Raw genomic sequence first — 27,281 nt, 5'->3', positions numbered from 1 at the left:
GAACTCCCTAAAATAGTAGAGGACTCATTGACCTTGCGTTAATTGATTCTTAGAATGGAAATTTCCCATAGGTTCAATATATGTCCACATACCTTGTTTTCTCTACTCTTATCCACATGTGATCAATCTCTGGCCCTTTTTGATGGCTAAGTAATATTATCTGCATTGATTCCATAGCGTATACTATGTAGTCAGAAGCAGTTGAAATAAGCTAGCTGTATAGGAAAGACCAGCATCTTCAGGCTTCTCTGGTGTTTTCAGCATGTTTGGACTTATCAGATGGAATTCCAAGTTTATATATATTTATGGGTATACACGTGTAGATATGTGTGCCTTTTTGTGTTTTGGAGAGATGGTCTCTCTCAGTATGATAAGTAGCTACTTTAAAGAATATTTTTTTTGTTTAAATAATCTTAAAACACAAGCACATTTTCAAAAATCTAATGAATACATGATAAACTGTGTGCCATTGCAGGAAAATGTGGCTTCCTCATGAGAAACTGACAGGTTAACCAGACCCAGGCAGCCAAAAAGTTAATTACTCATTTAACAGCTTTATCCTGAGCAGCAAAGAAGCATTTTGTGCTAAGTGATTAGATGAGTACAAAAAAGAAAGATTACCTATTCTGTTACACTTTTCTCAAAATTTTAGAGGTTTAACTGTATTTGATCAAACTGAACTTAATTAATTAAAAAAAAAATTTACCCACCTTTACCAGAAAAGAGTAATATCATCCACTTCTCTTTAAAATGAAAACTATGAAGACTAAAAGTAATAGGATTACTGTGTGATGGGCCTAATGAGCAGGCACTAAATAATAAGTAAATGTGTACTGAATGAGTGAGCATGCTTGCAGTCACCAGGTTTGTTCAGACATTAATAGCATTGCCAAGTGCACATGCCCTAGACTTCATTATGTTTTTCTCCAAGGGAGGGAGCCTTTACTGTGGCTAATTTAATCGGTATATCATATTACTCCTTATAATTTTAGGATCTGTACTAAAGATAGTGAAATAATGCCATTTTAGCTTGAGCCTTGAGAAGAAGAATTTTCTGAGTCAATTTAAAGTGTACCTTATGTCCTCTGAGGGGGACTCAGGAACTCTGCCTTTCTGCATCTCCTCACTCCAGCCCTTTGCTACCCCTAAGAAGAGTCCAAGACCCTGACTGTGCTTCATTACAGTTGGTGGAGTTTTCCAAGAGGTTGAAGGTGGCTCCTATTCACCCAATCCAAGCTTAGATGCAAACTCCATTTGAGGTAGGACATGTCACAGGGTAAACACACAAGTCTGCTTTGGTTAGAAGCTGGTCCAGGCCTACTTGGTATAGTAAAATGACTGTTCCCATAGTCCAGTCTAAATTATATTGGGTTTTTGGGTCCAAATTCTAAAAACTACATGCTATTTAAATTTGGACACTCCACAGGAAGACAGAATTATTGGACTAAGTCAGGATTTCAGTGTTCTTGAGCCCCTTGGTCAAATTCCACCTTAAACTCACCATAATTTCCTATAAAACAAATCCAGAGAGATATTTACTTACTTGGTAAATACTGTTTTAAATACAAAATTGACCTATTTCTAAACCGTATCTAATAATAATAGCTAATTCATGTAGTGCTTACTATGTGTCAAGTACTATAAGTATCTTATGTGGAATACATTATTTACTCTTCAGAACAGTCCTATAAAGTAAACATTAGTATTACTATCTTATCATTAAATGAGAAATCTAGATCTGTCTTTGAATACTCACTTTTCCTTATCCTTCATCCAATTCATCACCATGTCCTGGTGATATTATCTCCAATAGATGTCTTGGCTTTGGTCTCTTTGCTCCACCTTTGCTAGACCATCTCATACATTATTGGACCAGACCTCTCACCTGGTCTCCTCATTTCAGTGCTTGCTCCTCTTCAAACCCTTTCTACTAGCAGCAAACTGTTCTTAAAATACAAATGGAATCACATTAATATGTTGCTTAAAAATCTTCCTGTGGGCTACCATAACAATGAAATAAAATCCACACTCTGTACCACAGTCTACAGTTCCCGCATCCTTATCCCCTGTTTACATCTCCCCTTCTTCCAGGCTTGAATGTGCCAAGTACATTCCCACCTCGTGATCTCAGCATGCAGTCTCTCCTCTGAATGGAATGCTCCTCTCCGTTTTGTCATGTGGCTAATTCCCTCTATCCCTGCAATTCTCAGTCTTAAATATTACCTCCCACAGAGATCTGCTCTGACCAAACTACCTAGACTACATTTCTGCCTTCTCATTTTCAGTCTTAATCCCATCAAGGGGCACTTGGGTGGCTCAGTCAGTTAAGCCTCTGACTTCGCTCAGGTCATGATGTTGTGGTTCATGGGTTCGAGCCCCATGTTGGGCTCTGTGCTGACAGCCCAGAGCCTGGAGCCTGCTTCAGATTCTGTGTCTCCCTCTCTCTTGGCCCCTCCCCTGCTCACGCCCTGTCTCTCTCTCTCAAAAATAAACATTAACAAAATATTTTTTAAAATCCCATCTTTGTTCCTTTCATAAATCACCACATCAAGTCACTTTGTTCACATACTTACTTGTCATTTTTGAGGAGTGGATTTTGTCTTCTCTAAGACACATATTCCAAAAAGGGCAAGTACTATCAAGGTCTCCTTGACCATTGTTCCCTCAGCAAAACCTAGTAGAGAATAAAGCATATTCATTAAATAACGTTTGAATGAATGAAGGTGAGTTGTGAGACTTTGAAATTTTTACAAATGTGAATATTTAAAATAGGAATATGTGAGGATGAACATCATATTATTAAACTTACTTTTTGCCAAAGAGTAGCATAACACTCAACCATATATATATATAGTTATTCATAATAGTTATGTTCTGTAACATTGCTGGGAACACCGAATTAGCAGATAATGAACCATTGCACCTAGGGGAATTACAAGGTTAGGTTCCTGAGAGCCCTTTGTTCACAACATTTTCATTACTCATACATGACCTGGTTTTATGTGTGTTTCTGTTTAAGGACGCCTTACTTAATATATATTGTTGATTTATTAACATTGAACTCATGGCCAACAACACTATAACTCATGCCTGAACAAAGCTTAGCTAACACACATATTTTCTTCATAAGGCACATAACAGTCTTGAGCTTAAGAACACTAGACAGGGGCACCTGGGTGGCTCAGTCAGTTAAGCGTCTGACTTCAGCTCAAGTCATGATCTCATAGTTCGTGGGTTCGGCCCCACGTAGGGCTCTGTGCTGACAGCTAGCTCAGAGCCTGGAGCCTGTTTCAGATTATGTGTCTCCCTCTCTCTCTGACCCTCCCTTGCTCATGCTGTCTCTCTCTCTCTCAGAAGTAAATAAAAAACATCAAAAAAATTTAAACAGCAAAATCATTAACAGAACATGTAAAAATGCAAAGAAAGTGGCACTAAATAAACTGCAAAAGAGAGCTAAAACTTGTTTATGGTATGAGAGCTGAAACAAGAAAGCACTTGTTTATGGTATGAGAGCTGAAACAAAAAAAACAGAGCATTGCCTTGTTCACCTCAGTGAGAATATGCCCATTGGGTGACTCAAATTTTTTCTTTGCTCTGTGCATTCTATGCATTTTACCAAGTAGCCAATTCATACATATGGAATCCACACATAATGAGGATCAAAGGTCTATGTTTTGGGGGGGGGGGCTACTATCATCACCATTCTTAAAAACAAAACTTGAAAAGTTAAATAGATTTCTATTCATGTAAGGCTCATCACATTTTTTAAAACTTTTTTCCATTTGACCACAGACCCATAAGAACTTCATCCTGTAGGAATGGGGGGAAGCATTGCTCTGGGCAAGGCTAATTAGCAACTCATTCTCCAGCCAGATTTATTCATATGTGACAAAAACTTACTTTGGTACTGTTCATAGTAAACACTGATACATATATAGTGATTTTAAGAGATTGTTACATTCTGAAAGAATAAAACAATATGGATCCAGAGTCCTAAAATCAGCACTTTTCTCCATCATATCTGGTCCTTGCCCTTAACATTAAAAATGACCACATCACTTGATCAAGTAAATATACCAGGGACCTTTGCTGTCATGTCATTACCATAGTGTAACCTCTTTTTTTTTCCTTTCCTTTCTTTCATATTACAAAAGTGATATATATTTATCATAGAGAAATTTGAACTTAGAGGTAAGCAAAAATACATATATATATACATTATATATATTCATATACATTATATATATTTTTGCTTACCTCTATGTTCAAATTTCTCTATGATAAATATATATTTTCCTATGATTTTACTATATATAAACAAATAAATAGCCCCTTTCTAGTGTACAGGAATCATCCCTGTTAATTTTTCAGTGCATGTCTCCATAATTGCTTTCCTAAGCCTACACATGCTGGTTTTTTTCCCCCTTAACCATATGTCATTAATGTCGGTCTCTGCTAGGTTGGACTTCTATAACATTTCCCTTTGTTCTAGGTAATTCTTTGAGGATATCGCATTGTCTTCTCTTTTCCATGTGTGGTCAGGATCAGGAACACTCCCTTTTCTTAAACTCCCCAGTGTAGGAGAGCTCACGGTAGTTCTCTGGTCTGATATACCTGCCTTCTTCCTGGGGTGAAGTCTTGGGGTTCTGACAAGGAAGAATCAGTCTGAACTGCCATTTTCAGGTGGACTCCTGAAAAAATCAAGAGTGTCATGTTTAAGAGAAAAATGCTATATAGTTTTTCCTTAGAGCTAGAGAGCTCTGATAGCCAGTTTATTTCTTCAACTTGTATGTTTGTTGTTGTTGTTGTTGTTTTAGTTTACTTCATGATGATGGGTCTGGAGACACAGCTTACATATACAACTCTGAATGGCTGAAAAAAAGATTAGCACAAGACAGTTGCGATGAGTAATCTATTCTCAGAAGTGAAAGCCAAACACCAACAAGCTACCAACAGAAGTTATAAAGAAAAGTGAGTCAAATTCACTCCTGATTTGTATGATTGAACATTTTCAGATTTCAGAACATGAAATTCGTTTAGAGAATGCATGTAATACTCATATGAGTTAAGGTATTTTTTCATGTGTCTAACTAGATCTGCTCTAACACATTTTGTGAAAGTGTGAGGGAGACAAGGCTACAATTTTACATTCTATTAGGTAGTCCCTTCAGACTTTACAGTGACAATTTTATAGAAGTCGATTACCTAGCTAGAATTAAGCTCTTGAGTGACTTGATGATATTAGCTTCAGGTAAGTCTCATTTTGATATGTTTAATAAGGATGTACACACTGAAATGCATTCTTGTAGCCTGCTGGAGATGCTGATTACACATCAGGAATACATTTAAACTAATTCATGAGGTTCTTGCCAAATCTGTGGTTAGGCAATTTACATGATAAAAAAATAAATGATGATTGATTAGCAAGAATCACATTTAAATCTAGAGTCTCCCCTGAAAGCCTTTCTGTTGCATCATATGGACATGCTGGCTTGATGAAATTGTACAGCAGTTTGCCCCTAATCATAATGTTTCACTCATACTTAACATAGGTCTGTTTACTCTTGCGCTGTTCACCAATTTGAACCCCAGTGATCTGATTTATTTATGCTTCATCTACTTTTATTTCTTACAATGGCTATTCATCATCTTACAAAATATGGAAGGGTGGGTAAACTCTCTCTTGATACTATAATATGATGTTGCACATATTTGAATTTTATAAATTATTTTCATAATAATTCTATAATTTGATAAATTTAATAATCCTATGGAGCAGTAGATTCGGATACTGCTTTGGTCACTTTGTGTAATTAAAATTGAAGTTCAAAAGGATTCAATGACCTACCCAAGCTATCATAACTGGTAAGTTATAAATCCAGATCATGTTATTTCTTCATTACAGTATTCTCTCTGTATCATAGCTCTCCTTTTTGTGCTTAAGGACTAAAAAAGAAAGAGTTAAATTTTGAAAAACTAGAAAATTTTACCAAGTGGCTATATCTCTTATATTCTCAAGGGCAAAATAGTTATTAATGCAAGATTTGAAAGCTACCATTGAAATTATTATGTTGAGCCAAATCTTAAAGTAAACAGAAACACTGTAAGTTTACCTATATTATTATAGTTTTTTTTAAAAAGGCAAGAATATCCATTACTGAAATGGCTTTCACACTAAAATAATTGTAAATATGCTGTAAAAAGATAAATCCTATCCAATTAAAATATAGAATTATCAAAGTGATCCACAAATAACAGAGTTTGGAGTGGGTTAAGACAGGAAGTAGAAAGGTCTGAATAGACAAGGTCTGTATGAAGTAGAAAGTGCTGTAATAGGAGCTACAGAAATAGACAAAAGAGAAGTTAAATTAGCAGCTTTCAGTCCTGCCTCTGACATTTTAATTATTTGAAGAGATGCTGCTAGATTCTCAACAAAAAGTTTCACAACCAATTTTATTTCAAATTACTATAATCATTCCAAGTATGCCCATATACACATGTCATGTGTAGTAAATGTTAAAACTCAAAACAGTGATATATTTTTATCACTCTAGGTGGGTTAGGAAACCTAACTTACTACCTTGATATGGGACATGGACATTAGCCCTGCTCTACTTCAGCGGTGTCCCCTGGACGGAGCTTTTGGATAGTAAAGAAACATGTTCCACCCTAAAGAGGAATGCTAGAAGCATTCCTTGTTATTTCTCTGAAGATGCAAATTATATCTGCCCGGTCATAGTGCTTCTTAGAAAACTAACCCCTAAGCCCTTCTTGCTTTGTCTGTAGTCTGTGGCCTTATGCCTGCCCAGGGCCATGACTAATTAAACATGAGCCAATCAGAGTCAATTCAGAATTTGAATGACATGGAATGTAAGTCACGAGGGTGCGCTAACTTGAAAAAGAGATTATGTAGAGCTGGAAAAGCCATTTTCATTTTGTCATTGTGTAGGTGCTGCTGCAGAGAAAGCTGCATGGCAGTGAGAAGCAGGAGAGGAAAGCAAAGATTACATATCACTTTGACCAAACACATGAAGAGATGGAGTTTTGCACTTTCATGTTCGACTTTCTCTATTGGGACTACCTGCCCTGGTGTTCCTTTTGATTCAGTAAGTTATCTTTGTATTCCTTGGATAAGGAATGCTTAAGCTTATTTAAATGAGCCTCTATTCCAATCAAATGGTCCCTGATTATAGAAACCATGACCTGATCCAAGAGCAGTAGCAGCTCTGTGCAGAGGGAAATCGCTGAATGGCCATGATGCTTCTTCACACAGGGTTTCAGTTGAATTCGATTCAGAGTCACCCTTCCCTATAGGAGAAAACCATACAGTTCACTAAGCCTGACACCCTTTCAACAGGGTTTGACCAGCAACACTGGTGTGTGTCTTATTCTCTCTTACTTTTAAAATTGCCGAATTTTCAACCTGAGAGGAAGCCTTAACGATCAAATCCAGCATCCTTTTGTGGTAAATGAGAAAACTAAGAAGCAGAGCCCTTACTCGGGGCTTGGGAAAATCCTGGTCTAGATTTCTTTATCTGACCTCTCTCTGTAGGGCCAGTCTATTGATAGAGAGGTCTTTTAAGTTTTCTTCTCTTGTAAAAAATCGAAGGGTTCTGCTGCTCGTAAAACCTCCAGTTTATATATCCTGTTTACATATCCAGTTAGAATCATGTTCAGTTGCATATAACAAAAAGCCAGAGACGATAAGGGCTTAAACACATGAAGATGTATTTTATCCCACACAAAATCAGTTCAGAGGTGTGCAGTCCAGGGTGAGTGTGGGCCATGGTTTCAGGGGCCCAACTTTCATCTTTATTTCTGTTCTTTCATTCTCAGTATCCAGCTCCATCTTCAAGGTCATCACAGTGGTCCCATGTGGTGTTTGGAGTTTCATCCATCAAATCTGAATTCCAGGAAGCAGGGTGTAGGGAAGGGGAAGAGGCAAAGTGGCACACCCTAGCTGTCTGTCTTCCCCACCTAATAGCTTTTGCTTACAGCTTTACTGGTCATAGTTCAGTTAAATGGCCACTTTAGCACCAAGGGAAGCTGAGGAATACATTATTTTAGCTGGGCTCATTGCCACTGTGAATAAAATTGGAGCTCTCATAAAGCATAAGAGTAAAGAGATGTTGGGACCGCAACTAGAAACCTATGCCATACACTCCTACAATTTCTGTCACCAGTTCTTCCTCAAAGGATATCTTTTGTGGATATCTCAGAATATTTCCATAGTTAGGTGACATCCTAAAACTGCAAGGGTTGAAGAAACCCTTCCTGCATTCTCTCCCTTTGCAGTGAGAGTCCCCCACCCCCACCCCAGTGTTTTCTGAACCTCTGCCTAGTTCTGGTCTCTACCTACTAACTCCTTTCATCTTACCCTGTCAGGGATTTTGTGCAGTGCATGGTGATACCAACAATACTGAAATGCATACCCCAGATATGTTCTACCTACTGTTAAAAAATCTTGCATGTCATTACAGAATCCTAAGTAGGAAAAAGACACTAAATCCACGGCAAAGCAGGCACTACACCCCATCAAAAGATCCTCTGTAAAATGGCAGATAACAGTGGATTCAACCTCATAGGATTTTTAAAATGATTAAATAAGTTAATACATGTGCAAAACACTTAGGACAATTTTTGGAACAAAATAAGTGACCTGTGAATAATTGTTATTCATCATCATCATCATCATTATCATCATCGTTGTTGTTGTTGTTACCAAATGGCTTTTTTAATAATCAGAAATATATAGTGAGAGGCTAGGAAGACGTTTATGTCCCCAGTACTGGAATTCCTCTCAAGAGAATCACTAATGGGCCTAGATGACAAGAGAGGCATTATGTTTAAATGGCTACTATAATGCTCAGCTGATCAAGTTGCTTAGTTGGTAAAATGGTCCCTTTTAGCATGAATGTTGAGAGATATGCTTCCTGTAAAGGAAGTTTCACGTCCCTTGGGATGGCGGTCCTCTGAGCCACAGATAGCAATGAGGTGGCTAGGAAGGTGTTTTGAGGAGAACCAAGAGGAAGACATGCTAAACTTGATTTGTTTACAAGTTTGCATAAACCCATTGCTGGTAAATTGGGTTCCAGATGTCTCTGCATGAAGCTTTTGCCAACCGACAACTGGGCTTCTTAACTGCATTCCAATAATCCACTTATACTTTTGTGGGCTGGATGCAAATTTAATGTTGTTCTAAATTAAGTAGAGAACAAGAACGTGTTAATTATATGCAACGATGAACCAAGTGTAAAAACTGAAGGCTTTAAGTTTATTCTTTGAAGCACATTCCTGGTTTATTTAAAAGAAATGAAAGTAAGGAATTGATGAAACCACTTTGTGACTAAAAAACGTGGATCACTGATAGAACTGTGTTGTGAACACTGTTAATTTCGTAATTATTGAGATGCCAATATGCCCTTGATAGCGGTTGTAATTAAAGCCTCTGATTTGCGAGTCTTTTTATTCTTAATACAGCTCTCAGAGTATGTGAGAAAATTCTGAGCATTGACATTTGGAAAGAAGCAGAGGACTGTCTGTAGCCGTAGCAAATCATTTCCAATGAATAGTGAGAATTAGAGACAAGGGCAGAAACAAAGGTCTAAGGAAAGAGTTTCCTAGGTGAAAAAGAAACGTAATTCTATCAAAATGGTTTGTACTGATTCACTACAAAGGCCTGTTCACCTCACAATCATTTTTTTTTTTTTTTGCAACAGATTAGGGGAGGAAAAATTGCAAAGTTTCCATGGACTGAAATTCATTTCCAACACCTCTTTGGGTCTTCTTTATCTGTGCTTTATGGGGAGGTGTGCAAAAGCAAATCCTTGAGTATGATTTTCCATTCCTCATTGTTGGCTACATTGCAGTGTCTCACATGAGGAATATTAACGCTAAGCACTTTTTTAGTTGAGGAGAAGGGTGGCAAGGGTTATCAAGGAAGATCTACAAAAAACATGGAACTGGAATTCAGGAAATTAATTTCCCTCCTCCATAACTAACTACCTTCTCTCTAACTCTGTGGCCAAGTCTTTCTCCTGATTTCTTAAAGGCAAGTCAGATTTCTGAGTGAAAAGCGAGAATGATTCTTACCACCTGTCTCATCTATTTGACACAAACAAAAGTTTAATACATAGTAGCTGTTTATTTGTTTTATATGTCAAATTAACAAGAAAGTCTGCTGAATTTGTAAATCTGCAGCCCAGTCTGGAAGATAGGAATATTGATATAAACAAAGATAATATAGATGCAGATATATAATATGCTTTGCTTTATAATCTATTGATTATCAAAGTCTGGTATTAATTAGTGATTATTTTTTTGTTAGTAAATGAGCTTTTATTTAATCAGTAAAGATAGTTTAGGGAGTGGACTGGGTAGTTAAAAAGTAGTTCTCTACTTTGCAAGTGGGGAGAGGAAGACCTGAGAGATGCAGATGGTATCAACAAACTGCCTTTGGATTCTGAAACACATTCTTTCCAAAGGGAGGGGAGCCTTCCATGAAGGAGAAACATGGAGGCTTATTGGCCTGCAGTCTGACTGGGGAGGAGGAAGGCAAACAACAGCCAGATGAATCTATGAAACTAACTTCTATTGAAGGAGCAAGTATCACAAGAGGAAGGAGGAAATTGTGGCAGGTCCCTGGTGACTCACCAGGTTAAGAACTGGAAAACTGTCCTGATATACACCTAAAATACCCATTGCCTGAATACTAATCACAGAACCTGGGTGATACTAAAATCGGAGAGTATTTGTGGTAAAAAGCAAGACAATGTGATATATTTGATCATGGCTGAGACTTGTAAGATAGTTTCTGTCTGACCTTGGTTGTTAACTGACCCTCTGTCTGGAGACTTAAGCCTCCTTGGACCCTGGTTTTGCAAGGTACCTTTTCTTGGAAGCTGGGTCCTTCCCAGTTTCCCCTTGACACAGATGAGGGGTCCACTTAAATTCTTTTTTAAAAAAATTGATTCAAAAACTGCTTTACTATTTTTATGTTCTATTACAAACACCTATCGTAAGGGGTCCAATGGATCTGAGGGCTCCTCACTCATCAGTATACAATATAAGATCATGGGAAATAGCAACACGCCACAAGCTTTCCTGGGCAGCACTTGGACAGGGTAGTGAGGGGAGAGTCCTTCACTGCATGAAACCACAGACAACAGGATCCCCATCTAGAATAGGAGGGGGCACAAAAGGACTTCTGGGAGCAGGAGGGCTAATCAGAGAGGGACTTTATACATCTAGATGGCATTTTTCAGCAGCACTGCAACAAGTCTCTGGGTCAGAGAGCTCGCAAGGGCCATAGCAGTTTGGGGCCTTATAACCACATTGCTCTCTCTTAACAATGGATAATAAGGGTGCCGTGAGGTTTCCCACGGTGTGCAAAGCAGGCACGCTTAAAAGGTTAAAGAACTATTGTCTTATATTTTTTTAATGATTGCTTGGCTATTTTTAAAACAACTGGTTGTGGCAAATTTTGAATCTGGTAATGGTGGATGTTAGAGCTAACATGTTTCAGCCTGTAGTAAAGAAATAAGCAACGATGCTCAGCATCCCTCCTCATCAGGGAAATACAAATCAAAACCACGCTGAGATACCACCTCACGCCAGTCAGAGTGGCTAAAATGAGCCAATCAGAGAACCCTAGATGCTCCAAGGATGTGGAGAAACGGGCACCCTCCTACACTGTTGGTGGGAATGTCAACTGGTGCAGCCCCTCTGGAAAACAGTGTGCAGGTTCCTCAGGAAACTAACAATAGAACTCCCCTAGGACCCAGCAATAGCACTGCTAGGAATTTACCCAAGGGATACAGAAATGCTGATGCATAGGAGCACATGTACCCCAATGTTCACAGCAGCACTCTCCACAATAGCTAAAACATGGAAAGAGCCTAAGTGTCCATCAACGGACGAATGGATCAAGAAGATGTGGTTTATTGATACCAGGGAATACCAAATGGCAATGAGAAACAATGAAATCTGGCCATGTGTAGCAACATGAATGGACCTTGAGGGTGTTATGCTGAGCGAAATAAGTCAGGCAGAGAAGGACAAATACCATATGTTTGCACGTATAGGAGGATTAGGAGGAACTTGACGGAGGAACAAGGGGGAGAAGAAGGGCGGAAATGGTGGGGGAAAGGGAGAGAGGCAAACCATGAGAGACTCTTGAATGCTGACAAAAACTGAGGACTGATGGATGTGGGGGGGGGGCACTTGTGGGGATAAGCACTGAGTGTTATGTGGAAACTAATTTGACAATAAACTATTTGTAAAAAAAAAAAAAAAAAAAAGAAAGAAGCAAACTGGCCTATACACGGAAGTCTTCCATGGCTCATTTGTATAACACTTGTGCTAAATGCTTCATAGAAAAAATTCAAACAATACAATAAATAAAAAGAAGAAAGTAAAAACTGCTCCATATTTTTCAACCAATATCAGTACCGTTAACATTTTGATCTTTACTCACATTTTCATACACACATACTACAATATAAACAATTTTACAAAAGCGGAATCACATTATGGTAGCCAACTATACTAGTCTCCAACTTTTCCTCATTTGACAATAATTGTAGATATAGGTAGAGATGTATATTATAATTTTCATTTTTGCATAGAATTTTACTATGTGTGTGTTCATACTATAGTTTGCTTTCATAAATCCTTATTGGTATATATTTTGGTTTTATCCATTTTTTCACTACTATAAACAATTTTGTGCATCATTTTCTAATTTTCATAAATTCCTAGATGTGGGATTACTAAATCAAAGCGTATGAACACTTTACATTTTTATACCAATTGCCTTATTGCTTCCCACGTTTGTATCAATTTACAGTCCCATGTATATTCATGAACTTTAAATTAGGAAGGACTGCCAGGAAGTTGAAAAAATGAATTGAGACATGTAAAAGTTGCAGTGGGTAAACCTATGTTCTTAAAATGGTGTTTGGAACAAGAAGGTGATCACAGAAGGGATATACCCTCTGTTCCTTCACTCTTGGCACATGATCCACCTTTAACTTCCATCAAAAGCAGAAGTCAGTGGGATTAAAGTCTTCCAACCTTCGGTGTCTACCCCTAAACCTCATTTCCATTCAGTGTCACCTGCTGTCTTAGAGGAAGAGATATCTCTTCTTTCTAATGCTCTTGATCTCTCTGTTACATTGATTTGTCACGTTCTCTCTCCATTGAATACTTTAAACCTAGAAAGCTGTTCAAAACATCTTCAAATGATTCTAAAAGCAACACTTTTGACTGTGCTTTGTCTTCAAGCCTTCACCTCGGGCAAAAGAAAAATGTGCCATGTCTCAAGGATATGAAAGTACATGTAAAAATACCTAAGATGTAGTTCTAAACCCAACAGAACACTTCTGGGACTCTTGAAAACTTTGACATATTTCTGTGACATAAAGCTGACTAATGACCAATTCCAGGAGATAATTTATAATCCTCTTCTTAACAAATTCGAATTTAATGAATAGAATTCTTTCTCATGTGGAATCAATCTCCCCTTTGGCCTCATGTCTATCCTTCCTCTTTCAGTTTACAGAGACCTTCTGAACTCTTCCTGAATGACTTGGATCTGTTCTGCTTGACAAGGAAACAAATTCAATTCTGACTCAGCTCTGGTGGTCTTTGTATATTCTTTGACTCTGCCTTCCTCTCTGTCATTGTAATACCCAAGAGAGGTCTACATGTCCTGCCTCTGTTTTCTCCATTTCCACTTATTTTTCAACCCACAAAATATAATTTCTGCTTCTACCAAACTAACTGAAAATGCTTTGGCAAAACTCAACAAAAAAATGGACTCATAATTTACAGAGTCAGTGGTTTATTTTTACTTTGCTTTCTGGGTGATCTCCATGTAGAGTCTGACTATTTCTGCCTTGGAATGTTTTTCAATCTTGGTTTCCTCAACACTGTTTTCTCATTATTTCCTTTCTACCACTCTGACTTCTTCTTCTTAGTCTTTTTTCCCTTTCTGGTTCCTTTTCCTTAACTGATCCCTTAAACATTACTTTTCCTCAAATCATTAGTCAGTTTTTGCTGTGTAACAAACCACTCCAAAGCTCAGTGGTATAGAACAATGATTCATTCTACTATCATATCTGCAGGTTGGTTGAATGTCAGGTTGTTTAGATTCAACTGATCTTACAACCAAAGGTAGGTTTGCTCTATAAGTCTCTCATTCTCTTTTGACAAATAGCTTGGCTGAGGCATATATTTTCCGTGGAAGTGGCAAGAGTACAGGAGAGCAAGCAAACAATATTTCCAACTAGATATTTCATGGCAACTTCATACTGTGCATGTATGTGTAGAAGTCAAATCTTTCTTCTCCTCCCGCTAATGAAAATATCACAATTCAGGGGCGTCTGGGTGGCTTAGTTGGTTAAGCGTCCAACTTTCACTTAGGTCATGATCTCGCGGTTCGTGGGTTCGAGCCCTGCGTCGGGCTCTGTGCTGACTGCCAGCTCAGAGCCTGGAGCCTGTTTCAGAGTCTGTGATTCCCTCTCTCTTTGACCCTCCCCTGTTCACGCTGTCTCTCTCTCTCTCTCTCCTAGAAATAAATAAAACATTTAAAAAAAAAGAAAAGAAAAGAAAATATCACAATTCATCTGACTACCTAGGATGTTTAATTTTATGTGTCAACTTAACTGAGCTTTGGGATACCCAGTTATTTGGTTAAACATTATTCTGGGTACATTTGTGACAGTGTTTCTGGCCGTGATTAACATTTGAATTGGTAGATTGAGTAAAGCAGATTTCCCCCTTCGATGTGAGTGGGTTTCATCTAGTCCGTTGAAGGCCTGAACAGAACAAAAAGGCCAAGTGAGAGAGAAGTTGCTCTCTCTGCCTATCTTTAAGCTGGGTCATTTATCTTCTCCTGCCTTTGGGTTTAGACTAGGACTGAAACGTATACTCTATGTTTATCTGGTTCACAGGCCTTCAGAACTGAACTGGAACCATCAGCTGATACCGCCTGCTCTCCTAGGTCTCCAGCTTGCTGACTGCAGATCTTAGGATTTTTAAAGCCTCCATAATCATGCGAGCTAATTCCTTATAACAAATCTCTTTATGTATATAACATTCTATTGGTTTTACTGGAGAGCTCTGAGTAATACACCACCCCCAATCCTGGAAATTGCCCTCAGCTCCATATTTCCCTGAAACTTTACACATAATTTGTTTCTAAAACCTGCTGCTTTATACTCCTGAAATGCCGTTTTAGTTAGCACTGTGATTTTTTTTCCTTTTCTATTATGAATAATATTGGCACTAAAAAGTGTATAAAAACACTGTTAGAGAGGAAAGGAAGTCCAAGATGGAGCAGAACAATCTAAGAAAACACCTGGCTGTTCTAAATGTGCTCCAAGTTTCCAGGCCAAGATGAGTCACATCCTAGAGAGTGGAGAACATAGACAGATGACACCCCCACAAGGGTTTGCCACAAAATGAGATAAAGTAGAAAACTGGAAAACTAGAGGTGGAGGGCAGAGGGTTCACAAGTGACTGAAGGTCTCAGTGGATACTGTGGTGTTACAGGGACCTAGGCTACCGTGTCCCTCTGGCTGCCTGGGGGACCAGATTTCCAAAATACCTTTTTGCAGAAGCAGTGTACATGAGAGTGTGAGCACCACAACTTTTGAGCTCTTATAAATAAGTAGACAGTATAAGTAACACTACCCAGGGCTAGTGATAAAGAAAGAAAGTAAAAGAAATATATATGTTATATATATATATATTATTAATTATATATATTATATATAAAATATTAATAGAATATACTACTATGGAACACTAGAACATTTGCATTTGGACATTTACTTGTTGATCCTTTTGGGGGTAGAGAGGAAGGGAGTAGAGGATGACAATATCCCTTCCTCTAATTTGACAACATGTAACCCACTATCACCATCATAACATACTCCTAATGTTTGCTTATAACGCATTTGGATAAAATTTATAAACATGCGTCTTTATGAACTTTCATATTTATTTATACAATAATTGGCCTGATTTAAAAAATATATTGAAACTAGGGGTGCCTGGGTGGCTACCTCAGCTAAGCATTCAACTTTGGCTCAGGTCATGATCTCATGGTTCCTGAGTTTGAACCCCACATCGGGCTCTGTGCAGACATCTCGGACCCTGGAGCCTGCTTTGGATTTTGTGTTTCTCTCTCTCTCTCTCTCTCTCTCTCTGTCCCTCCCTCACTTGTGCGCATGCACTCTCTCTCTCTGTGTGTCTCTCAAAAATAAACATTAAAAAAATAAAAAATACATTGAAACTAGATTAAAAACAATAGTCTTGGAAATAAAGAATTTAAGGATGTCAGTGTGTTTAGGTCTACATAATGTGTGTGTGTGTGCGCGCGCGTGTGTGTGCGCGCGTGCGCGCACGTGTGTGTGTGTTGAGGGGAAGTGTAAATATATACCTAGTGCTCTTCTACCTTTCTGGGATCTCACTGTTCAGTCTACATTGAAATGTTTGAACTGAAAACCCACATAAACCTGTCTCATGACTATAAACAGAAGCGGTAAGTAACGTAGGCAGAGTTAGAAAAGGACAATGAGCGGGGTGACTGGGTGGCTTAGTCAGTTGAGCACCTGACTCTTAATTTTGGATCAGGTCAGGATCCCAGAGTCATAGGTTCAAGTCCTGTGTTGGGCTCCACACTGAACATGGAGTCTGCTTAAGATTCTTTCTCTAAAATAAAATTTAAAAAAAAATTTTTAAGGGGACAAAGGGAGTAAGCACTACTAAATATGACAAAAACAAGGGAAAGTTTCAAAGAGAGGTTGAAAATGTATTTCTTTAATATACTGATGGGGATGAAACAGAGCATCTTTGCAGAATAACTATTATATCAGTTAATTATCATGAAGGTCCAAAAGGAAATTATTTTCACAGGCAATTCTGTCCAAGATCTAAAAATCAAGCTATAACATCTGTTTCCATTTTTATTAGCAATAACGATAAATACAAATCGTTGCAGGAATAGCATGTTGGATGATGGAACAATGAAAAGAAAAAATGCTTCTTATTTAAAAATTATATGATTCCATGAAATTAAATGAGTATAAATATATTTTAAAGACCTAGGGTTCTCTAGCCACCATTTGGGACATTTGTTTATCCTCCATTGTCTTTTTTAAATTTCTTCCTTCATTTGTACATTCATTCATTCGCCAAATATTTATCAGGTATTCATTGCATATCAGACACTGTTCCAGGCACAGGAGATAAAGTAATAAACAAAAACCATACAAAATTCTTTGACCCCCTTGGAATTTACTTTCAGTAGAGAAAACAAACAAGGCTATGGATGGCCTCACTAGAAGGTCTTTATGTAGAGGCTAGAAGGATGAGAGAGTGAGCCTTGTGGATAGCTGGGAGAATGTTTCAAAGAAAGAAGTGACTGCAAAGGCCCTGTGGTGAGAACATGCATGGTATGCTAGAGACATAGCAAGGAGGCCAGTGACTGGAGAGGAGTGAGCATGGGAGAGAGTAATAGGAGCTGAGATCAGAGAAGTACTGGGGTGTCAGAGCATGGAGCGCCTCAGGGGGCTTGTAAGGCCTTTGGCTTTTATTGGGGGTGACATGGGAAGCAAATGGAGGGTTTGTTTAAAATAAATAAAACTTTTATTTTCAAATAATTCTAAATATATGGAAAAATTGCCAAGATAATGGCAGAGATCCTCTATACCCTTTACTCAGCTTCCCCCAATGTTAGTATCTTAAATGATCACAGTGGATTTTTCCAAAATTAAGAAATTGACATTATTACAATACTACTAAGTAAACTATAGACTCTGATTGAATTTATCAATTTTTCCTCTCATGTCCTTTTCCTGTGTTCTACATTCTGCTCCAATTGAGGACAGCACATTGTATTTAGAAATGGAGGGATTGAGTAAAGGACTACATGACCTGACCTTCACTTTGCAATATTACTCTGGCTGCTCTATCTATACTCAGAATGCATTTACTATAAACAATATTCCTACTTCAGTTATATTAAAACAATGAATACCCATAATAAAACTGTTTATCTCATGGTAGATACTGTTCTGGTGCCTTATCCAGTGGTAGGTGCTTTTTATTCAATTGGGCATTAAGCAGATGCAACTCTTTAATTCCCATCAGGTATTAAGATAAATCAGCCATGCATTTGAGAGTGTATACTTAAAGAAGCCCTTAAATGTTAAATAGAAGAAACTAGGGCTCAGAAACAGGATCATTGTTCAAGAGTGCAATTAGATCAATTACCCAAACATGGCCCATGGTACAGAAAAGTTTATCTTCAGATGTTGCTGTTGTCTTCATTATAACATTGGTAAAACTGGGTCAACTTATTTGGGTTCCAATTCAGTAGCACCATATAACACTGCATACTGACAAACTGTTTTCACAAGAATTCCCATACTCAATAATACACAAAATACACTACATCAGGCATTATCTAGAATAGATTTCATTTCTCAGACTTATGTATGAGGAGACAGAAGGTCAGGGTGCCCTGGTTAACATAATGTAAGAATCGTGCAATTTAAAGTACCATGTGATCCAACCACATGTTTTAAGTCATTACCTATAAATCCAGATACTGATGACTTAAATCTCACCATTCCACAGACACCTTGCTATCATTTCCATTAGTGTTAATGAGCCATTCCATTTTTCCTGGTAAATTTACTTAGAGACCACATAGTTGTCCAAATAATAGCTCCCATTTTTCCTTAACATTTCATGTTGAGATTTATTAATCTTTTAATGAATTCCATCATCCATCAGGGGGACATTTAATGGTGATGTGAATAAAGCACTACCTACTAAAATGACGCACATAGTGTCCTATAAAATGTGTTTTAATTCACATTATTTGTTCACGATTTGACATTTGTACACGTCTGCCAACTTTAGAAAATAGTTTTAACACTATTTAAGGCAAATTCTTCTGAAAATAAATTATTTTCCTTTTTATTAGAGTATCTAGTTAGATCTTAGCCTAATGATAAATTTTTATCTTTTTATTTTCATTTTAAAAAATGTTTAGTTTTTATTTACTTTTAAAATGTTGGTTTATTTATTTAGAGTGAGAGACAGAGACAGAGAGTGTGAGCAGAGGAGGGACAGAGAGAGACACACACAGAACCTGAAGCAGGCTCCAGGCCCTGAGTTGTCAGCACAGAGCCCAATGAGGAGCTCAAACCCACAAACCGCAAGATCATGACCTGAGCCAAAGTCAGACACTTAACCGACTGAAACACCCAGGAGCCCCATAATTTTTAGTTTTTATTCAAATTCCAGTTAATATACAGTGTAATATTAGTTTCAGGTGTATAATAGAGTGATTTAACACTTCCATACATACATACCTGGTGCTCATCACAAGTGCACTTCTTAATCCCCATCACCCTTTTAACCCATCTCCTCCCCCCACCTCCCTTCTGGCAACCATCAGTTTGTTCTCTATAGTTAAGAGTCTGTTTCTTGGTCTGTCTCTCTCTCTTTTTTCCCCCTCCCATATGGTCATCTGTATTGTTTCTTTTTTTTTAATGTTATCACGGTTTTAGATTTATTTTAATAATTTTTTTCCTTAAAGAGTTTATTGTCAAGTTGATTTACATATAACACCCAGTGCTCATCCCAACAGTGTCCTCCTCCATGCCCATCACTCCCCGTCCCCTTCCCCCCACCCCTCTTAGCCACAGTTTGTTCTCATCATTCAAGAGTCTCTCGTGGTTTGCCTCCCTCCCTCTCCCCAACTATTTTTCCCCTTCTTCTCCCCCATGGTCCTCTGTTAAGTTTCTTCTAATCCACCTGTATGTGCAGACATATGGTATTTGTCCTTCTCTGCCTGACTTATGCTCAGCTCAGCATAACACCCTCTAGTTCCATCCAAGTTGCTACAAATGGCCAGACTGTTGAGTGTTCATAGCAGCACTCTCAACAATAGCCAAACATGGAAAGAACCTAAGTGTCCATCAACTGATGAATGGATCATGATGTGGTATATTTATACAATGGAATACTACATGGCAATGAGAAAGAATGAAAGAATGTATTGTTTCTTAAATTTCACATATGAGTGAAATCATATGGTATTTGTCTTTCTCTGATTTATTTCACTTGGCATAATATTCACTAGCTCCATCCACATCATTGCAAATGGTAAGATTTATTAATTTTTGTGGCTGAGTAATATTCCATGGATATATATACCACCTCTTCTTTATCCATTCATCAATTGGTGGACATTGGGCTCTTTTCATAATTTGACTATTGTTTATAATACTGCTGTAAACGTCAGAGTTTACGTGTCCCTTCGAAAGAGTATTTTTGTATCCTTTAGGTAAATAAAGTAGTAGTGCAATTGCTGGATCAATTGCTGGATCATAGGGTAGTTCTATTTTTAACTTTTTGAAGAAACTTCATACTGTTTTCCAGAATCACTGCACCAGTTTGCATTCCCACCGACAGTGTAAGATGGTTCTCCTTTCTCTGCATCCTCATCAATGCCTGTAGTTTCTTTGTACCATTAATTTTAGCCATTCTGGCAGGTATAAGGTAGTATCTCATCATAGTTTTGATTTGTATCTCCCTGATGATGAGTGATGTTAAACATCTTTTCATGTGTCTGTTGGCCATCTGTATGTCTTTTGAATTTTTTAAAAATATTTATTTATTTATTGAAAGACAGAGAGAGACAAAGCATGAGTGGGAGAGGAGCAGAGAGAGAGAGAGAGAGAGGGAGTCACAGAATACAAAGCAGGCTCCAGGCTCTGAGCTGTCAGCACAGAGCCTGATGCAGGGCTCAAATGCATGAACCATTAGACCTGAACCAAAGTCAGATGCTTAACTGGTTGAGCCACGCAGGTGTCCCACATTTTTTTGAAAAATGTATATTCATATCTTCTGACCATTTTTTAAACTAGATTATTTGGGTTTTTTGGGGGGAGGTCTTGAGGGTTTGGTTTTTTAATTTTTAAAGTTTATTTATTTATTTTTGAGAGAAAGACAGAGAGAGGGAGTGGGGAAGAGACAAAGAGAAAGGGAGAGAGAGAGAATCCCAAGCAGGCTCTGCACTGTCTGTGAAGAGTCCGATGCAGGGCTTGAACTCACAACCTGCAAGTTCATGAATTGAGCTGAAACAATATGCTTAACATAAGAATCGATGCTTAACTGACTGAGCTACTCAGGTACCCCTGCATATTGAAGTTTTTAAGTTCTTTAAAATTTTTAAACTAATCCTTTATCAGATATGCCGTATGTCATCTTCTTTCATTCTGCAGGTTACCTTTTAGATTTTTTCATTGTTTCCATCTGGTATGAAAATCTCAGAAGTTTCTTCTTGACAGCTAACCTAGTAAGCACATTTGCCCCGGCTTTAATATTATTTTATTGGTGGATTTACCATTCTGGGTTCATCAAAGTCAAGTATCCCAAAGAAAGAAGGAATAGAATATGGATTTGTATAAGAAATACCAAAAATGGCTTACCATTTCTTAATTTTAGTAAAGTTAAATTCTTTAAAATTTAATATTTTAAAAAGATTAAGTCTTTGGAAGTTAGTACCACTGGATAAACAGACTGAGAAGTGATGGAAAGGAGGTAATTGAAACAAGCAATAAATCATGTTTATGCAAATTTGACAGAGAATTGCAATAAAACTTGATGTTACTTAAGGTCAACTATGGAGGCCAAGGTTCTTATGTCAATTGCTGCATTAAAATTTGGAGAGTGTCTGTTTCTGGGTGAATGTTACAAGCTAATATTTTACAATGCTTACTTACCAAGAAGGTCTTTTCAACTTCTGGGTTGCACAAATCTATTGACCTGAATGAAAGCTCCCTCTCTTGACATATGTTCACTCTAGTAAAAGGATGTTGTGAGTTATGTTATCTGCTCTGTCAGACAATCTTTGTGCTCTGGTGTTGTCTTTATTTCTTTTTCTGAATACATACATGTTTTAAATAATTTTCTAATAGAATTTAACTGAAGCTTAGTTCTCTTGTAAGATTTTAACATTTGAAATTATACCTATAACTTCAATCACAGTAACTTCTACAGTAGAAATGCAGGCTGAAATTTGTGTATTTACATTAAAGTACCATCATCCCTTGATATTGGTAACATATATGAAATATAAAAATAGCAAACAGCCTATTCTTTCCTCTCTTATTATAAATACCTCGTTAAGGAAACTATCCATTGAATGTGTCACTTCAAGATAGCATTGTCCAATAGGATCATCTCTCCTAGATGTCAAAAAAGAGGAAATGAACATATGTATTTACCTGCCAACATCTATAATACCTATAAAATTGTAGCCATTTATTATAGTTGTGTGTGGCCCTTCATCTTTGAAATTGGTATTAGTTACTATTTGTAGAGACTGGTCTTCTGCTTATCTTCAAAGTAGTCCATTGTATAATAGTAGTAATAATAATAGCTAATATTTTTCTAACACTTACTATATGCTTAATAACATTCTGATTACTTATATTCATATGGATGAAAGTTTTTGACACATTCTTATGTCATCCTTTGCGATCAGTGAGACACGTTAGAAATAGTCAGTCAAATTATAGCATCCAGCGGTGAAGCATGGAAAACATTATACATAATTCATTGGTTATTCTGCCTTCTAATATTCCTACCCATGACATAGAACTAATTAGCATTATCATTTGATTTTAACCACTGGTACTAACTGGTCTATAAATCATTAAGAGTCTCAGACTTAAATATATACATTCATACACATATCATAAAATGTATATGCACATTAGGATCTCAATATGTCAGCGTGTTTTATACTCTATGAAAGCAGCTTTTGAGATAGAATTTTAATATCTGAAACAAACCAAAAGGTATCTATTATTTATACCTATCTAGCTGTACAACCAATGATTTGAAAATCAGTGGCAAATGATCAACTTCATATACAAATCAGAAACCTACTTAAGTAGTACAATTCTGACTTTTCCACTTCACTTGCCTTGCACCCCAGTACTTTGTTAAATTTTATGGGCTTATTTGCCCTACAAGTCTAGATTCAGTATTTGCAGTCACATTTCATGATAATGCCCTTTCAGTAAGCCTCACATTTTCCACCCGCCAACCAAAAAGTTGAACTGCAGAGCACTTGCTTCTTGATTACAACCAGGGGAAAATACTAACTAAAATGAGAAAATGTTTACACATGAGCAAGTTTGAAGCCAAATGGACAATGATTCCCTGGATGTTACACCAAGTTCATATTTACACACATTTTCAGTACAAATAAATATATTGTTTCTTGTTTAAAACAAGTAATATAAAACTGAAACTAAGCCAGAAAATCTGAATGTTCGAAAGTATAACTGCACAATTTATTTTTAAATATAAACGGTCACTGTGAGAAGCTCCAATATCAGCCCTCCTTCAACACTTCCACTATCTTTAAACCTAGACCAAGTCATCTCTTTAGATGACTATAGAGAGCCTCAATGTCAAGACCAATATTATGCAAAACGTAAATATGTGAAGGAATTTGTATTGTTTATCACCTTTGGCAGAAATAGAGAGTCCTCAAGGGTTCTTGCTTTAGGACTGGTTTTGATATTCCATCTCATCTTTTATTACTGTTGAGAAAATAGTCATAATTATTTCTCTTAATTTTACCTTCTTTACCTACTTTTTTCTTTTCCTGAGATAAGAATGCAAATAAATAATGAAATAGCCAAAGATAAATAACAATAAAAGGAGGATAAAACAATGCTTTCCTAATGTGAAAAATTTTATATTCTATTGAATTATATTGAATTATTCCTTATTATATTGCAATTCTATTGGTCTTCATGACAAAAAGGAACCATCCATCGAATACTAAAAAGTAAAGAATGTTGCTGACAGAAAAGTGTTGGATGTGTTTAAATCTCTGTCCTATCTATTAGTGGTCAGAAGAACACATTGAAATAAATTTGGTAGCAGGATATTTAAAATTTATGTTGGTATTGGGATCAATATGATCTTAGGTCTAACACTTGCCTCAAGCTTTTATCTTACTACATAAAAAGCAATAAATATAGGAAATGCTTTCGTCACTATCAGACCCTTAACAGATTTCCTTAGTGGACATCCTAGATTTTGAAACTTGTATTTTACTTTCACCCATATTAGACTTTTTACTCACTCCTACTTGGAAAATTTCAAATAAAATGTTTGGTTTGAAGGGACAGTAGGCCATCTTTGAAACTGCGATTACTGGCTTACTTATGTACAGTCATATTATTGCAATGTTTTAACAGCAAATAAGGGAATCATAATTGTTCAATAGATAAAATCGTTTTACTGGATATTCCACTGTTATGTGTGGTAGCGATGAAAGGTAAGTGTTTAGTCTAACAAGAACACCACATTTCATTTACTATACATCGTACTTTCCCTATCAGTAAAATTCATTCAATTATGCAAATATTTACTGAGCCCTTATGATGTGCTACAAGCACTTCTAGGCTCTAAAATTACAATGCATTTGAAATATCTTATTTGTAAAGACCTGTTTTCATTAGAAAGCCCTAGTTAACGGTGACTCTTCTTCAGCTATTAGTCTCAAAACATGTTCTTTTAGTCACCTGGAGATTTCACCACTTATAGAAAATTACATCATGTATTAGATATAGAAATAGTTTCCCACTTTCAAAAGTCAGAAAAAACTCTATTATTTGCTTCTCCTATTTCATGCAACAAGGACAATATGGTTCAGAATGATGTTGGTAATAATTACATGGAACTGCTCCTAAAACTTCTGCATCTTTATGTTTGTTCTAACAGCAGTCTAGAGACTCTTTGGGAAATGAAGTAAAGGGTAATACCCAGAAAGTCCATTTACAAATGAAGTGGTAGTTACTTACCCTAGATTCAGGTTTAAGTCAGAAAGTCAGAGGCTTTGTTAAAGCTCTAAAAAAATTAATGATTTCTTTTTCAGCATGTTTTTCAGATTATTGATCTCAAGGTCCTGTAATAATTTTTACAATTTCTTTTTAGCCTTGTGCCAGCAACAATTGCTACTCCTCAGTAGCCTTGGGAAGAGATGAAGAGGTTAGAAAGGAGGCATGTGGATGTTGTAAGTAACTTGCGAGAACACTAATGATTTCATAGTGTATGTGTGTATGCATTCACTGATCAACTAATAAGAAACTAAAGAATTTATGATAAATCATATTAAACAGCTATAAGAATAAATTTAGAGAGCTGTTTGATTTTTTACATGAGACTTTTTTGAATTATTTTTTTAAATCATTATTAATATTTGAGCCTTTCTGCCTTTCTGGTTTAGTCTTCCAAGGTAAAATGATACAAGATATTGGTATTAATATTAAGTATTACCTTTAGGGACAACTCTTTGATAGTCTTTGTATCTATACGCCCCTAGAAGTTTCTTTCATTGTGTTCAAATTCATGGCTGGAGATCTACTAAGAATAAAGAGCATATTCAGAACTGTGGGTAATCAACAGAAACTTTAAGTCAAAAACTAATACTAGTGTGTGGGATTGCACTTACAGTGAAACAGCTTTTTATATTAAGGCATTTCACCAACTCACTTGTCTTCCTTAAGTTTGCTAATATTCATTCTGTCAAAATTCAGTTACCTAGTTTTTGGAATATGGTTCAGAAATATGTGGTATTTGTACTAAAGAAAGGGCATTGGATACTTATGGAGAGCTTGGGGAAAAGGCTGTAAAGAGAAGCTTGGGTTCTCACTTTCTGGAATCACCAATGTTACCTCCTTTTGGCCTCCCTAATCTAATGCCCCCTGCATTTTATTTTGCTTTTTTTTTTAAATGTTTATTTATTTTTGAGAGAGAGAACAGAGAGTGAGCAGGGAAAGGTCAGAGAGAGGGAAACACAGAATCCAAAGCAGCCTCCAGACTCTAAGCTGTCAGCACAGAGCCTGACATGGGGCTTGAACCCACGAGCCATGAAATCATGACCTGAGCTGAAGTCGGATGCTTAACCAACTGAGCCACCCAGGCACCCTAGCTCCCTACATTTTAAAATAGATTTCTTGAATGACATTGTCCAGTGGCCTCCAAACTCCAAGTTAGACCGATGCATGGGTTGGGTTGGCTTCTTGACCACTCCCATTCCAAGCTTTGGTTCTACAGACTTCCACAGTCTTTCTTTTGTCCTAGGTTGTAGATAGGGCAATAACTAGATTCTAGTGAAAGGTATAAAGATGGCTTGGTGATCTGTGAGTTAACATGGTTACCTAGAGTCTACTCAACAGTACCACGGATGTTACCCGTGTCATCCAGAGTCAGGAGTTCTGGCAGATCCTCAGACTCCAGCCCAGATCCTCTACAATGAGAGGCCTGAAGAAATAATTTACTATGGTCCAAGCCTTCTAAAACTACACGTTTAGTATCACTACTACCTCTAGCTGTTAGTGCCATTTGTCCTCTACTGTCAGTTCTGTTATCTGCAGCTTGGAGGCATGGCTTTTGTGAACTGACAAAGGAAAACTCAAAAGTTATGTAGAACTATTGATTTTTCTTTTCTTGTCCTAGAAAAAATTGTTTTTCCTGGAAATTCGGCTATATGATACCGCAGGGATGAAGGTAAGAAAGAATCTATCCAAACAAAAATATGACTTTTCATTTCTGTCCTGAGCACTTTCACTTACTTCATGTGTAAAAATCATTTAATTCAACAAATATTTATCAAACCCCTACTATGTGGCAGTCACTGTTCTAAGTAGTAGATGTTGTCAGTGAACAAGGCTACTTATAGTCATCAAGCTTATGGTGACTTCACAGGGTGGTTCTAAAAATTTAGACATGCAATGTATTTGGCATAGTGCCTGACATATAAAAACTATGTAAGATGCAGATTATGTTTAATAGAAAATAGGACAAATGGCAGTGTTCCAGGTAGAGCTTAATTTAATCATCATTTGTCATGGCTATGATGAATATTATAAAAATGAAAGATTTAGATTGATACTTTCTAAGTCAAAACATGACAAAATATATCCTTAGAGTCAGTTGTAAAATGACATTAATCTATCAGTTGATATTCTGATTTTCACAGCAATATTCTAGTGCGAGTATTAACCTAATCCTAGCATAATTTACAAAATTTAAATATTAGTTCTGTTACAGCTGCCTTTTTCCATTTTTGAATAATGCTGAGATCTCATCCCGAGGGTAAGTTCTCTTTCCTAAGAAAAGACACACATTTGATGAAAAGGATTCTGTGAAATATTTAAGATGCTTAA

General features: G+C 37.0%; 1 long non-coding RNA gene across 1 annotated transcript; it reads left to right on the top strand.

Moving 5' to 3' along the window:
* The first annotated feature begins 4,849 nt into the window (after nt 1-4,849).
* On the top strand, nt 4,850-26,625 carry LOC120243436. The gene is made up of 4 exons (XR_005531315.1): nt 4,850-4,971; nt 6,950-7,106; nt 25,048-25,126; nt 26,572-26,625. It is a non-coding gene; the product is annotated as an uncharacterized LOC120243436 (long non-coding RNA).
* Nucleotides 26,626-27,281: the final 656 nt, after the last annotated feature.

The sequence above is a fragment of the Hyaena hyaena genome, unplaced genomic scaffold (genome assembly GCF_003009895.1).
Source record: "Hyaena hyaena isolate Hyena2069 unplaced genomic scaffold, ASM300989v1 scaffold_342, whole genome shotgun sequence".
Taxonomy (NCBI): Eukaryota; Metazoa; Chordata; class Mammalia; order Carnivora; family Hyaenidae; genus Hyaena; species Hyaena hyaena.
Note: the sequence above shows the minus strand (reverse complement) of the source record. Positions and strands in the feature narration are given on the sequence as shown.